The sequence below is a fragment of the Excalfactoria chinensis genome, chromosome 1, assembly GCF_039878825.1.
Source record: "Excalfactoria chinensis isolate bCotChi1 chromosome 1, bCotChi1.hap2, whole genome shotgun sequence".
NCBI classification, from domain to species: Eukaryota; Metazoa; Chordata; class Aves; order Galliformes; family Phasianidae; genus Excalfactoria; species Excalfactoria chinensis.
Genome location: NC_092825.1, coordinates 62797371 through 62813627, shown reverse-complemented (window position 1 = coordinate 62813627; position 16257 = coordinate 62797371). Strand labels below are relative to the sequence as shown.

At 38.1% G+C, this 16257-nt stretch overlaps 1 protein-coding gene across 12 annotated transcripts in view; it reads right to left on the bottom strand.

The window, feature by feature from the left end:
* SOX5 (SRY-box transcription factor 5) overlaps positions 1-16257 on the bottom strand; it is a 642538-nt gene that overhangs the window by 230632 nt on the left and 395649 nt on the right. The gene's annotated exons all lie outside the window — the stretch shown is intronic.

The following is a 16257-nucleotide window of genomic DNA, read 5'->3' as shown; positions in this document are numbered from 1 at the left end:
CTTATATTAAAGATCTAGCAATGTAACTACTTCAGGTGAAAATCTGAAAGCTATAAAACACTCCTAGCACCTACAGGAGGTCCACCAGTAATTAAGAGAAAAATGAGACTTGACATTTCCAGTATTTTTTTTTTTTAATGTTTAAAAGATACAAAACACACACACAATATTCACAATGCAAGAATAATCTTTTATTTTCTCTTACCCTTCTATTTAGGATTTTTGCCTTAATTAACGTAATTAACTTTAGCGGCACAAGTACCATCAGCTTTCACTGGGAATCATATCTCTAAATCACTTAAGTGATTTTGAAAATTCTCCCCTCCTGTGTTCTGTGCCACAGGGGCTGTTGTGCAGACGTTATCATAATCCTATGTGGTTTGTGGTGGCTGGCAAGCTGGCACCTCCAGGAAGATGAAATACATGTTCCACAAGGCATCCCAGTGGACATAGTTCTTTATACACCGTAGAATTTCTACGCTTCTACCTTACATTTAAATAGTTCTTGTGTCTATTTGTTTACTTCGTGGAGCAAAGTTGCTCATTGGTGATTGAAAAGAATGATCCCCAAGGAGATGTAAAAGAAACAATGGAGAATATGGAGAGGAAGAGGAGACAGTACGAAAAAGGACACAGACATTGAAACAAATGAACAACAACAACAACAACAAATCCAGAAAAAAACCCAGGAGGAGATAAATACACCATTAGGAACTAAGAACTGACAAGAGCACAATCAGAGGAGGGATAAAAGCAATGTTGAAAGGTGTCACGTAATCAAACTTAGAAAGATGTGCATCCTCAGGCTCTGGTTCTGCAATCAGAGCTATGCAAACTGGAAGCTTTTCTTATGCAGGCAGTTTTTTTTGTTTTTGTTTTTTTCCTAGGACAGAGATTTTAATGAGGAGGAATTGAAATGTAATGGCGAGTGCAAAAGTTGATGAATGTGGCTGAAGAGTCAACTGAAGAGGTCATCATGGCAGAGAAGTAAGCATTATAGATGAATCAGGGAGACTGAACACACTAAGCAGACACATCTTTTTCTTTTGGCTCTGGTCATGCGAGAGTCCAATGAAGTACAGATAAACACAAGTTAAATTTTGTTTTGATTTTACTACCAGGATGCATTTGAGTCTCCAAGTTCCATAGTTTGGAAGTATTATCAATCACCAGACTTAACAAAAAGCCTGGTCCCATCCAGATCTCCATTTAAAATGGTAATGGCATGGTACCACACTTTTTTTCCCACCTCCAGCAATGATTACCACCTCTTGCTGGTAATCTCTCATTTGGTATTTATTTGATGTCAAGTTCTGTATCTGTAATTAATGACCTCTTTTTGATAAGGCAGGAGATATCCCATAGAGGTTTCAGTGAGAAGGCTAACAGGTATTTCCAGTGTTTGACATCTATGAACTTCACTGCAAATGAGTTGAAGCTCAAGAAGACTATCTCCTCTACAGACTCTGCCACATCACCTATTTTCTTTTCTTCTACAATTTTCCTCCACATGTGGAACGGAGACAATAATATGCATTTCCTGCAGGTTAGGACAGTTTCTATAATTGAGACAAAAAGCCTAGAGATTATTGGGCAAAAGCCTCATAGCAGTTGTATTTTCATTTTTAGTGGTACAATAAATATTCAGCTCTTACATTACTCTGCAGTGCACCACAGCCAATCAAATGAAACTGCAAACGGGGAGCTCTCATGTATCAAGCAGCATCCCACAATAACCAACATTAAGGCTGAAACACTCTGATTTATTTATTTATTTTTAACAAATTCCATGACGCTCAGTTTGCTGTCATAACTGTACGAACAAGGGAAAATGTTAAGCATTAACAAGGTTTGGAGATGGGCTGTTAGGATCTGATTGGCTGCATCCACACAGAAGGAGTAACTTTTAATTTGTTTTGCACTGACTTCTAACTTCACCCTCTGTAATATACAGCACACAGGAGCAGATTTTTCAAGGAATTTCAGTATTGAAAGAAACAAGGAGATGCTGAAGAGAATTTTTGAAAAAGCATAACAATATATATTCGATTAATTCCCACTGATTTCATTACAGGTCCCTGAAAACAAGACTTGGAACCAGCACAGTGTGACTGGCTGACCCTCTGCACATCTTCAGCATACCACTATCAGGTTATCTACAGCACAGAGCACAATCTGATAAACAGTGCTTTAAGACAAACATTTCCTCTGCTTTTGCAGATCTTCATTCCAGCCCATCCCCAATTATATACCAGAGGTTTAGTATTTTTCACCACGTATCCCACCATTTCTACTCAATTTATTGCAAATCAAAGAATGATATCTAAGCTGTGTAACTCTGAATCAGAATATGTTATGAGGTAATTTTGGAGCGTTTTTATCCTGGATATCTAACTATTCATTTACATATTTTGTGCCTTGGATTTTGGTTTTGTTTTTAGCCCACCTCTTAAAACAAAGCATTCCTTATATACAAAAGGTCTGCAAATCTTTCTACACACTGAAGGTATTAAGAATGGTAAAATATTAACAATCACTTCGTATTGGGTAAACGTGGCTAGCAACGTAATTCCTGACACACATCCTCAGACCAGATCTTTCTTACCACTTCTTCCTCCAGCAAAATCAATTTTAAGAATGTAACACAGGATTACATCTATTTGCTCTCAAAATACTTAACAAACAAAAGTGGTATTTTGAGAACTCTTAATATGTTAGCTATAACCTGCAAAAACAAAGAACATGTTGTACTATGATGGCCTTGTTATCTTCTTGCTAGTAATCTTTATGCTTAAAAAATAATAAATAAAAGTCTGTAAAAAAGCACTTCTAAGACTTTTATGATCTCTTCCCTGGGGGACTAAAGATCACCCTTAAGACCTTGCTAAACAAAAAATAAGGCTACTTATCGAAACAGCTTGGTAGAATCTTCAGCAGACATTAGATCCTTCTAATAGTTTGGAAATCATGCGGTATAAAACAATTATCTCTGTAAAAATCCATGCTTACTAGCCACGTACAACAATTCCATTTTTCGAAGTGCTAGAAAACTACACTGAGAGTCAACAACGATTTCATCACCTGCTTTCTTACTATGAAACAAACCCAGTTGTCTGTACCAACTCCTTTGAATAATGGGACCATCTGAATAGTATTCAGAAATAAAATCAAACAAATGTAATAGGCTAGCAATGACTTGGTGGGTGCCTCCAGGTATCTGTTGTCCATACAATGATTCACCACAATCTACATCTAGGAAATGGATGCAAGATCATCTCATCTGTTCTCTGATAGCCCACAGAGAATCATACCAAGTAGCTGTATTTCACCTCATTCCTTGGTGCGGGTGGCTGAGAGAAGGGAGTGAAGAACTCTGCTCATACACCATTTACAGTTTGGTCAAAATTGGGTCCTCTGTGTTGAGAACAGTTTGGGAGATGGCATTCGGGCCAGTAAAATGCCTCAAACAGACAGGGAGGTCTCCCATTCTCACTACTGATACTGTACACAGTTTCAAAACAAACAAACAAACCAGAAACACTCTCACTGCTCTCAAACACTGCCTCATGTTTGCTTCCTTTCACCCAAACTCTTCTTGCGCAGCTGCTTCTTCCAGTGCTGCGGTCTATTTCTTTTCTCTGTTAGAGCCATATCCTCCGCATCAGTTAGCATATTTTTACTTTCCTATTACTAGCCCATATTTAGCCCTCCTTCTTTCAGACTTCCCTCACAAATCAGATCCTACAACTCTTTAATCATTTGTTGCTTGCATCTGAAATACCTCCAATTCGCTGACTTTTGTAACATGGCTAGAAACGAACACAAGATTTCACAAGTAATCCTAGCACAGTTACATGGAGAACAATTACTTCCTTGTTGCTGCCTTTTTTGCTGCCTTGCTGCACTATAAGCTCATACCTCTTTTTCTATTTTTTTTTTTTTAACACACACAAATCTTTTTCAGCATTACTGCTTTCTGAGTGCCTTAGTCCCATTGATTATCTGTGTTTTGGATTGTTTTACCCAGCTGTATCAGTTTGTAATATTACATTTGATTATTTCCTGCCATGCAGTTCTCCCCTTGATTTCTTTGATATTATGGCTCTATTCTCCCTGGCGCACCACTGGAAATTTTAACGAGTGTCTTATACTTTACTTGTTCAAACTTCTAGACTAATGTATCTGTTTCTCCATCTTTCTAAAATGCCATTATAGGCGCTCGCTGCCCTGTGCATACCGCACCCAGAACTAGCAAGCTTTCAGCAGGCAAAAGACAACCACAAGTACATTCCCTCCAGTCTGTTTTTTACCAGCTCAGAATAATGTAAGAGACAGATGTTGCTATAGAACCAGGAGGCTAAGGTGAGGTAAGATGCACTATAATGAAGGATATCTGCACAGAATAAGCCGTCCTAGGAACTTTTCTCATTTCTACCGAAGGAATTCTGATATCTGTGGTTGTGACTTCACCAACATTCATCCTTTTCAGGCATTCAGAATATCTGCCTCTTTCTAGTTGCAAAAAGAAACCGTATCTACAACATAATTCTACCTACCTTCCAGTAACTTACTATACTACTGTGTTTATCTTTTTATAGTTACTTCACCTGTTTTAATTAATGAAACAACACTGACATCAAGGCTAACTGGAAGATTCAAATGTGATGCATGAAACATCCTATGAACAAAGTTTCTTCCAATGCACACACACTTGCAGCCTGAATTTTATACCATTTCCAATAATCAACTCTTTTGGATTACTTGGACTACTTCTTCTTTATACTTCAGAAGATCTTTGCCTATACATTTAGTATCAGGGCTTTTGCATATATCTAACATAAAGGGCAGGTGTGTGACTAACTCCCCCATGGTTTTCAAATAATCATTTCTGCTCTACATATTTCCCATCTCTTTATTTATTTCTATTATGTATTGTTCTCTTGCTTGTCAAGGCATTACAATTCGACTTAGAGCATCTTAACTATCAAAATCAGCTTTTCCATAGACATTAGTTTCACACTAGCTCTTAACCTGAAAGCAATCTTCTGTAAGTTGCCATATTCTAGAAGGGCCAGAAACAATTATCAACATCAAACAGCTACTTGTGAGGCATCCCCACTGTCTCCACTGGAGTTAACTGCTGCATAAGATACCACTCGTAGAATATCAATTTTCAAAACTAGTTCTATTGGTTCAGAAATATGTATGTACTGCTCATTTATTTTTTGAAATGCACACCACACAGCAGATGACTCATGGATCTGCTTTTATGCAAGGTTCCCCGCTATCTTACCAGTTTTTTCTAGACCAATTCCTCTTCTGCTTATTCTCCTAAAATTCTTGTTAAATAATGTCTATAAAAACAATAATTTATGGATTTTTCCAGGGAATAACCATTTTCATCCTCTTCACTGATCATTAAAAGATTTATTTTCTCTCCTGCACTTATTTCACCTGCTCTTCTCTTTATGTTCTTTATAACTCAATTCTACTTCTATCAACAACTAATCCACAACTTTAGTGAAACAGATTTGGAATTATGATATAAACCAAAATAGTTTTCTTAGCCTTGGAAAGAAGACTGCACAAGAAATAAGACAGAAAGACAGACAGGAAGGGAAGGAGGGAGGGAAGGAGGGAGGGAGGGAGGGAGCAGGGAGGGAGGGAGGAAAGCAGGAAGTAAGGCAGGAAGGAAGAAATTCTATGTTGATAAAACAGAATAAAAACTTTCACAGAAAGTCTTTTCCACAGAAGATGTTTCAGAGGAGAAACTGATCTTATTTGAATCTTACACTCTTCCAAGAGAAGACAGTGTTTGATCAGAGAATGCCACGTATATCAGAGTAATTAATACAAATCAACGACAGAAGTCAAACCACATAGCACTGACATATAGTAGCATGTATTAGAGGTACTCCAAAACCTGTCAGTTAATCCCCATAATGTACCTTTGTAATATTAAATACTGGGTACATTTGGAAATGACTTGCCAGGATCCAAAACAAGCTAATAGCAGAGCACATAAAACATCCAAAGGTTTCTGCATTCCAGTTCTCTGTTCACTCTCCTGGCTCCTAGTATACCTCAAATGCCAGTATTATGTCCTATGCAGGGGAACAGTGTAATGTCATTTCATCATTTAAGACTTATTCTAAAGTTCATTCAAGTACACTTCAAACAAGATCTAAAATGCACATAGACACTCCCACCCCTGGAGCAAGATTAGACCGTGTTTGATTGATGCAAAAAAACCCCACCCAGATAAAATCTAACTTATGATGGATTCACAGTTCCTCTCACTCTGAGGATCAGTTATTCTTTCTTCTGTTCCCTTAAACTGCAGTCAGCAGCCTACACTGCCCACAATGAAAAGACCTTTGTGATAGGATGATATTAGGAGATGTTGTGAAACTCGTGATTAAGAATTATATGGTAAACAAACTGTACAGAAAAGCTGATTTTTGTCCCCTTTCTCATCACCTACCTGAATTAATCTGAATAATACAATTAAGCTTTATTAGCTTTATTAAGCTTTTTATTAGCTTTTAAGTATTTTGTTCTCATTGTCTCTCTCTCTCTCTCTCTCTTTTTTTTTTTTTTTAAATAATAATCATATCCCTGAACTATATTAGGTCTAATATACATTTCCTTTACCAATCAGTCTTGTCCACTGTTAGATACAATGTTCACAAACAAGCAAAATAACCCAAAGAGCATCTAGTCTTCTACAGTCCTACTTACTAATCCAACATTAGTAGAGAAGGAATAACTTTGTCCTGGAATTAGCCCTTCCTCTCTATGTTATTCTTTGAATCACTGATTTCTGAGTATTCCCTGTAGTTTTCAGTCATCGTGAAGTGATGCTGGAAAATTCATACAACTGCCCAATCCAAACAAGAAAGAGAGACGTTTCTCCACTTTGACTGGAAAGAATGTATGCCTGCTTTGGAATGACGAAGTACTGGTTGACTAACAGAGCATGATTTTGCAAAATCTGCCTCTTCTCCCTCTTATTACTTTCAAAGCAGCCTTCATGTATATATATATATATATATATATAAACATATAAAACTTATAGAGTGCATTTGAGAGAGTTTACTCATTTTTCTTCCTCCTTTCTATCCTTCTATTCTGGTCTATATGTTTCAATTTGAAAGTGTACAAATTTAGACATAACAAAAGAGTTACGTAAAAATTCTTGATTGAGGTTTTTTGAATCTTCAAACGTATGCACGTGTGGAAACTACACACTTCAGAAATACTTTCCCTGAATAAATTTAATCTCATGAAGCAGTAGTGCAAACTGTATTATAAGGAGAAACTATGCTATAGGGTACAAGCAAGCAGGAGGTATTTTCTGGCAGGACCAATCCATCTGAAAGACATCCCATCTTTCTTGCAGTGTCTTTAACATTACTACAAGTTGCACTTACATATTTTAATAAAGCCCATCTCAGTGTGTTTCGGTGATACATTTTTGTTATTCAAATACCACACACTGTCTTGCAACTTGAAGTTCAAAGACACTTTTGAAGGGTGCAGTAGAGAGATGAGATGTTACGATGACACTACGCTGCAACATGAGTTATATCTGGTCATGGGTTGCTTTCTTGAGGATTTCATATACTACATCATAGGCATGCTCACAGCTATTATTATTAGTAATGGCTGTGATATGACAGCTTTGTTTCTTTCATCAGTATCATGTGTTAATTGGCATGCGTGTTTATGTCATTCTTAAAAATGCAAGGCACTTTTTTCCTTCCATCCAGTCCTTATGTTAAAGCAAAGTTAAAAACTTTGGTACTCTCCAAGTTGTCTTGTCTTTCAACTCCGTTTTACACAACTTTACCATGACACCATGTTTTCCCTGATTACTTAGGAATCAGATTTTTAAAAATACACAAATCCCTATGATGGTGGTTCAAACTCACCCCAGGCCTATATAAATCAAGATAACATTATCAGGTAGGCTGTTGATCATGTGAAAAGATTAAAGGATATGGAAATCACAGACACCCTAATCAATCAAAATATCACCTTCAAAGGAGAAAAACTAGCATTAGGAAGGCCCATGGAACAGAACTGGGGGTGTAGTTATAGTTATATCTTTTAGAAATTCAGTGACTAAATGAGAATTTCTTAGAACTGTATAAACAACATCCTTTTGTAAACATTATTTTACTAAAACATTAATCATCGACCTGCTTCTCCTGATTTCAGCACATAATTACTAAAGAAGCTGGCTAGAATATTGACTGGTTAGCAAGAGTTTCATAAGATCTCCATCAGCAAATTGCATTTAATTCCTCAGATTATTTTCAGTGATCATAGGTTGACTTGTTCAGAAGACTAAGCAGACAAGAAGTCTCACAGCCAGAACACATTTTGGTTTAAGTCTTTGTGTGCAAGATTATTAATTTTTCATCACGGCTATTATTCACTTCAATGACAAGCACAACTTTCTTTCTTGAAACTACCAGAATTAGCCTTAGTACCAGAGAGGTCAGCTACTGCATGGTGTAAGCTTTATAAAATGTGACCAGAATTAGCTGTGAAAAATTCTCAAAAGAAATAATAATTTCTTTGGGTTGTTTTTTGTCTTTTGCTCAAGCACTGATGAAAAGAAGCACTCTCTTAAGTACCACAGGAGGATACCCATGAAAATAAACTGGAAAACACACAGCAGCTAACATCTCTGTAAACTCCTAGCCATCCTTGTGACTGCTAGGTTTGCATTAATTTTAGATTGACACAGATTACTAGAATTTCACATGGAAATTGACATGGAAATTTACATTTACATGTTCTACTTCAGTAACATGTGAATCTCCAACAATATATGGGGATAAGCAGAACAGTAGCTTTTAAATGTCACGGTTATTCAACATATTTGCTCCCCATGTATTTTCTGAGTCATGTCTACCCGCCTGCCTTATTGACTAAATTTTTTTCTGCTGCCATTAGCTCTAAAAAGAGTCAGTGCAGCTACAAAAGAAGGGACTGGTCTCTGCTATGCAGACATATCATCAACAAAATAGTCAGTTAAGTACAATTTGCAGAATGTTTATTACTAAGGATGACATGAGGCAAAAAGGACACTGTTTTATTTTTAAACCTCAGGTTAAGTTAGTATTATATGCAATTAATAAAAATATCATATTTTTATGCAACTAAATTTGACCTCTAAAGCCACAGCAAGACAGAAAACGTGGGACCCTTTAATGTCATTTTTACAGTCATTTATCTGACTATAACCACACTTTACAGCGTTAAGGTCAACCGGTCATGAAGCATGAGCTACACTTCTGACTAGCATGCACCACATTTGACTTGAGAGTAAATAAGGGACTGACACTCCATTAACCTTCACAAGTACAATTATTTATCAAAACAGTTCAAAAGAGTAACCGACAGAGAACTGATAATTCTGCAAGTGAAAAACGAAACTGTAAGAGCACAAACTGATCCTTTGCCAGTGAGGAAGAGCTATTCCCTGCCATTCCTGGGGCAAGTCTTCAAGTCAGTTTTCTAACATAGCTATTCATTTTAAAGGACTGTCCCTTAATTCAAGCTGATTTTGACAAAATGTCACAGTTTTGTGTTTTTGTTTTTTTTTTTTCTTAATTTCCATCTTCTTTCCTGAAAATAATATATGCTAATATCCTCTATTTATAGGCAGCTTCAAAGACTTCCCTCAGAAACACATATAGAAAATTCAGAAGAGTTCTGACACATATGGTTATATGTACTATTTTGCACTTTTTGCTTCAGCGTGATGACTGTACCTGTTCAAGATACTCCTATTTGGTGACTTGACTGTAAAATTCCTACCCTTGCATAAACTTGACTTGTTTTACTACTGAACCTAGAGCGGTTTATATCCATGTGGTCTTCAAATTTTGTTAATTCTGAAAAAATTTCTATATCCTTATGTTGTGAAATTTTATCTGACTGAGGCATGAGGTTGAGCTGTTTATCAGCAGCTGTCATCTGCCATCAATTACTTTGACTCTTTGCAATAGCTCTCCACACTTCCAAAAAAAATTTGGATGCCCGAAATCCATCACCACAACCAGTGATTTGACTATTTTCCATGAAATAAACTCACTTTGTTTCCACTTCAAGTGTTCAACTGTTTATCCTACCACTGGGGGGGAAGGAGTGGAATACAAGTCTGAAAGTCTGATTTAGCTACTGCAGAGGTGGAAGGGGCTTAGTGGCACATCACATGATGTGCACACATTACACAACCAACTTCTGCTCACTCACTCATGCCTCTAGTAAATATGCCATGCATGAAGATACATTCGTGATCAACTGGAAATTTCATCCATCTGCCATCTTGTCTCATATACTTGTTTTCCTTTGGCAGTTAAGCATACTCCATTTTTCCACGGCAATCCAGACTTATCTCCAGCCTCTCTTAAGTGCACAGATGGGAAGTACTGACCAACTATTCGCCACTCCAGTAGTAGTTACCATAGCAGATCTCCAGAAAAGCTGTTAGGCACCAAACAATCTAGTCTGTGCTTTTCCTTTAGTTCAGTACTAATTTCACAGCTTTGTAAAACACAACAAGTTCCATGAGCACAAACAGCTATTATCTCAAGATGGCTCAAACGCATATGTCACAAGACAAGATCTCAAAATGTAAAAATACAGAGACAAGGCAGAAGAAATTGCCTCAAGGGGAACGCGGCTCTCCCCCAAGCAAGTAGCCCAAAACACAGTTAAAAAGAGAACTGTTGACTGATATTAAAGTCAATTTATACTAAGTGTCTTCTAATAAAGTGAGGAGATGGACTTGATAATTCCATCTAGTAGGGGATTTATTAAATCCATAAAATATAGAAAAGTACGACCCTCATTATAACTGTTACCTCCTTATTTCAGCCAGTACAGTGAATTTCTTAAAAGATCATAAAAGGAAATGGATTTTGATTTTTAAATCTGTTGCACACTTTATCTTGTTCATATGAAAACAATTACGTTCAGAGGAGTGAGCACTTTTTAAATGTGACTCAGATAATTGATATCATGAGGTCTGATGTTTATTTTTTCCCCATTGACTTACAGATCAAATGTCTTAAATTTAAAAGATTTCCTCCCTGCTGATTCCTTGTCTTGGAAACTCACTCTAGGACTTGAGACTCAACATTCCCTATTCCTCCCTATATGAAATGCTCCAGCAGTCAGCCTTCACTGGCAGTTCTTTTGATATGCAAGAGGCTCTATAATCCATTTTGCTATTCTGCAGCTCTGCAGTCATAGCTCTGCAAAGCTAAGAAGCCCTAGAACTTGGCTTCTGCCAGGGAACTAAGCAAAAGATGGTGACACACAAAGCCTTCCTTCCATTACAAAATTTAACCACAGCTGAGTAGACAGGGCAATACCAGAGAGGATTTAACTGCGAGTTAATAGAACAAAACTACTCAGCACCGTTTATGAAGCACTGACTGAGCCATCTTGAGTCTAGTTTCACAGTTGGAATTTTTACTGGACTTTTCCAGCAGCATCTCAGATGCACCAGATGCAGACAGATGTCACAGCCATTAATGTAAAATTATCTGTTCTAACAGTTTCCACTACCACTCGTGTCACAGAACCAAAAAAATAGTAGAAGTTTTTAAGAAAAGCATGGTGGAGATGACTTCCATATGCCAAAAGAAAAGCTTCAGAAAAGGGGAATGTCATTTCAATCTTCAAATACAAAACATTAGCTACAAAGAGGAACACATTTATTCTTGCCACAAAGACACAAACAAAAATTAATGAGATAAAACTGAAGCAGAAAATATTTGAGTTACACATTAGAAACAACTTCCTAATGGTAAACACAGCAATACCCTGAACAGATAGTAGTAAATCTTCTACACCAAGTAACTTAAGGAAATCAGGCTATTACCTGACAGAACTGATGTTAGTGCAGTTGATCCCTGGATTACAGGTAGGATTGGATGACTTCTTTCAGTCCTTTATCAACCTTGCAATTCTACAAAATATAGGGCTCATATACGGTGAGAAACAGATTGACTCAACAGGGGCTGTATAGTTCTGTAAGGGACTTATTTGCAAAGCTGGATCAGGGTTTTTTTGGTTACGTTTTGCTTTGTATTCTTTTTTTTTTTCTTTTTTTCCAAATAAATCAATAGGCTTGGGCCATTTTCCAGAGATGTGATTTGGTAAGTTTCAAGCCAAACCTCTCAAGCTTTACTCATGAGATAAGTGCTAAACAATGAGCCAAATTCATCAAAGCTTTGTAGACTTACTTAAAAGAAAAAGAAACCGATTCAGCCAACTCATTTAAAGCCAAATCGGGCAGTTGAAAATCTATTCCTGAGATTTGGAAAATCCAGCCTAAAAAAAAATATGTATTTTAAAAATGTTTCAAGAGTCCTTTTGCAGGACACTATGGAAAGGCAGGCAACCCTTTGTCAAGAAACATCTTTTTCCTCTCTGATCAAGAGCAGAATATTTCTCATGTCTATAGGAGATAGTTAATATATACATATACATATATTTATATCTAGACATTACTATATAAGGCTTTTTAATATATATAATGGTAACATAAAAAAAGAAAAAAATCTTGTATGATCTATCAAAAGTTTGGTAACTAAACATGTGTTTTTGCTTACCTAAAAGATTAATGAATTTATTTACTAAAAACAAAAAAAGCAATGGGAGGGCTGCACATCAATGTACAGTTTAAGTGCACAAAGCTAAAAACAGTTCCCTGCTCTCAAGCAGGTTCAAGTGTCCTAGAAAACAGACCCACAGTACTGCTTAACATTGCCCCTTAGAATACTTACAAGAGGAAGGTTAATTCCCAATTCTAACCATCCCTTGGTATCTCTATTGATAAGGATAACAACTGGGCCAAATAAGCTCACTTTTGCATGTACCCTCCAAAACCCATACTGGAATGACCAGAATGTCTCAAAAAAGGATTCAAATAAATTTGGTTAGGAGAGGGAAGAATGCAGACATAGAGTTACCTGACCAGAATGGCCACTGTGTGGACTGCGAATAGCAGAAATGCATAGTCTAGCTCTGCACAGTGAGACAGTTGCTAGCATCCCACATTGGACACTGAACTGGAGAAAATCTGGGCTGAAAATACTGCGCTGGGAATAGTGCTCCACTGAGAATGTTGAGATTCCTACGCAGAAGCAGAGAAGAGGCCTCCATATTCTTCTTCCCACACATCTTTTAAATGCGCCAGTAAATTCAGCGTTTGGCTGGTGGATATTGTTGGTACCACAATAATCTCTGCAGACAGTTAGGTGGCTGCCCAATACCAGGCATTTACCATAAATGTATATGCCAAAAGCAACGAGAGAACATTCAAAAGCTTGCCATGCCTTCTTTTTCTGTTTTGTTCTTTTCAAGGAGGCTAATCCTTCCAAGAACATGTGACTTTGAACTGGAAAACCTGAAAGATCAGTGAGCCCACCTGCTAATGAGCAACTTGCTACAGAAATGAGCTCATTAGCTTTCATTTTTGCTGGCTGTTGATTGATTGATGAGCCACTTACATGGCCTCTGTAAGCTGTACATAAATTATCAAATGCATTGATTTCTAAAAATAATAAATCAAGAAGTCAGTCTGCAACATATCTCTATTATAAGTGCTTAGTTCAATGGCCTTCAAAACTCATACAAAGAAAACAATGATAACATCAGTGCTCACAGATACACCACATCTCAGATGGCAAATATTCCACTGCAAAAATAAGTTCCTTTGGCATCTCAGAGAAGTGAATAAAAGCTTGCCTCTGAAAATGTTACATACAAAATGTACAATACAGAATGCACAGAATTCTTCATGAATCTGTGTAGGTGGCAGCTCAAGAAATTCACAGTAAGAAACAACTGTCTACAGCAAGTAAAAACCCAAGCTAGATGATCTTAAAGACCTTTTCCATCTCAGATCATTACACTCACATAACCTTCTTCAGAGGACTGAAGTAATGGGAATCCTACAACAGCCCAGAATCAGTGCTGAGTTTCTGAAGTAAAAGTATCTTCTCTCATCATCTAGAACCTCAACAACAGGAGAACAGAACATGCTAAATACTAAAAGATCCAGCAAAGGAAGAAGTAGAGAAGAAGTCCTTTTCTTAAAGATGTAGCCATAACACTACAATTTTCAGTGCATACAGCTACCTGCAATACTACACTAACAACCAGACTTTACCCGGCCTCTCAACTGCTTATGAAAATTACAGCAGATTTTCTCCCGGTTTATATAAATTCTTGGGCCATGTTGTATAAATACCCTGACCCAAGTGCAGTACCCTGTACTCTGCCTTACTGACCCTCATTAGGTTTTCATGGGCCCACCTCTCCAGCCTGTCCAGGTCCCTCTGGATGGCTTCCCTTCCTTCCAGTGTATCAACTGAACCGCTCAGCTTGGTGTCATTCACTAACTTACCAAGGGTGCACTCAATGCCATTGTCTATTTATTTCCATGGTATCTACAACAGATACAAAAAGCATGATAACGCTATTTGATAGACCAAATTCTCAGCTACAACACACTCTCTTGCATCACAGTCACCACCGTTAGCTATGCACTATCGCCAGTGATGAACAAGAGCCAGTACACTATGCTTGTAAAAATCTGCATGGCTGTCTGGAACTTGCCTAGTCTTTCCCTGCCCTTTCCCCATGTTGAAATGTACCATCCTCAACTTCAGTGTGCCCGTACATGTACTGTTTGGTCTCCATCAACATTCAGCAAAATCAGTGAATGTCAATGAGTGCCATCTTTTCTGCATGGAGGAATTAAATGACACATTTTTGCTTCATACTCACTTCCATGTCAGATGCCATTTTTACCGACTGCCTCTCTGCTGCCATCTGTTGCGTGGCAACAAAATTTAGCGGAATACTGGTGAGAAGGTTCAACCTCTACTGCCATACCACCACCAAGAGCCTGTGGTGTTGTGGACCAACATAATGAAATAGGAGACATTACTTTTGGAGCAGTCCTTGTGTAATGCTGATTGGCAACAATTTGCCTAAGGTCATGGGGGCCTTGATCCAAACCCTTTAACAGACAAAGCAGTCTTTATATTGACTTCTAAGAGCTTTGAATTAGACCCATAATGAGTCACTGCACAGTAAAGAGAAAAGCTGGGAACAGAATACCCGAGCAAATGAGGAGATGATACTCTGTCCTTCATTGCCTTGGTTTATAGAAAAGGACACAAGAGTTACTTCTCCTGGTTTTCTCTATCACACTGTCAGCCCAGTTAAAGGCCTGAAGCCCTTTTCCTGCTTAGCAGTATCTCCAGGAGAGTAGTTTAATTCTAAAAAATCCTCTGATACGGTCTGAAACAGGAGCCTAATAACATTTCAGAGCTACCCTCATCACATCAACCCTTGGGCGGGAGGGCAGGTTCCTGGTGAGCCACCTCCAGGTGCCCCAGGTGAGGAAGGTGCTGGAAGAGCCATCTTGATGCTGAATAATAGCACGTGCAGGGCTGAGCACAATAACAATAAGGAGTTAAAATGTGCAGACCAGGGAACACTGCTTAATCCCAGTTTACTGAAAGGACATGTCATTTTTAGAAAGTTGTCCAAACAACCGTCTTCATATTCTACACCAAAGTGGCTATTAATCAAACAACAAAGGCCCAATTAACACATAGCTGTTGTCACCTTGATGTTAAAAGCCTTTCCCTTCCCCCCTTCTTTCTTTCTTTTTGTCTTTAATGTTACAACCTAACCCAAAAACGCCTGAGGGCCCTACAGGGAAAAGGGAAAAAAAAAAAAAAAGACAAGATAAAGGGAGGGAAAGAGGAAGAGCAGGAGGGAGGGGGAGAAAGTGGGGAGGGGAGGCAGAGGGAGAGAGTCTTAAATACCATCTCTCCTCTAGGCAGCAATTTCCACAGATGAAGAGGTCACCACTGTTTAACAGTGTGCTGCCACGTTAATTTAGTATGACAAGATAAAGCAGTAATCTCTGCTCGAAGAGGCTGTAAACCGCCTGCTATCCAGGGACATGCTCGAGTCGATTTGCACTGTATATCACTTTATACAATTGCCGTGACAAAGCCCCCTGAGTTGCCGCATGTAAATCTGCCTCCCCGCTCCGCTGCCAGTCAGGCCCGTAAGCTGCACCAACCTCGCCCGGCGGGCCCGGCACCCCCTCCCCCAGGAGAAGATGTTTAGGACTTTGATAATCCATTGATCCCACTTCCATATCGGCTTGTATTTTTCAATCTGTCGTGTTAAGTTGTCAGA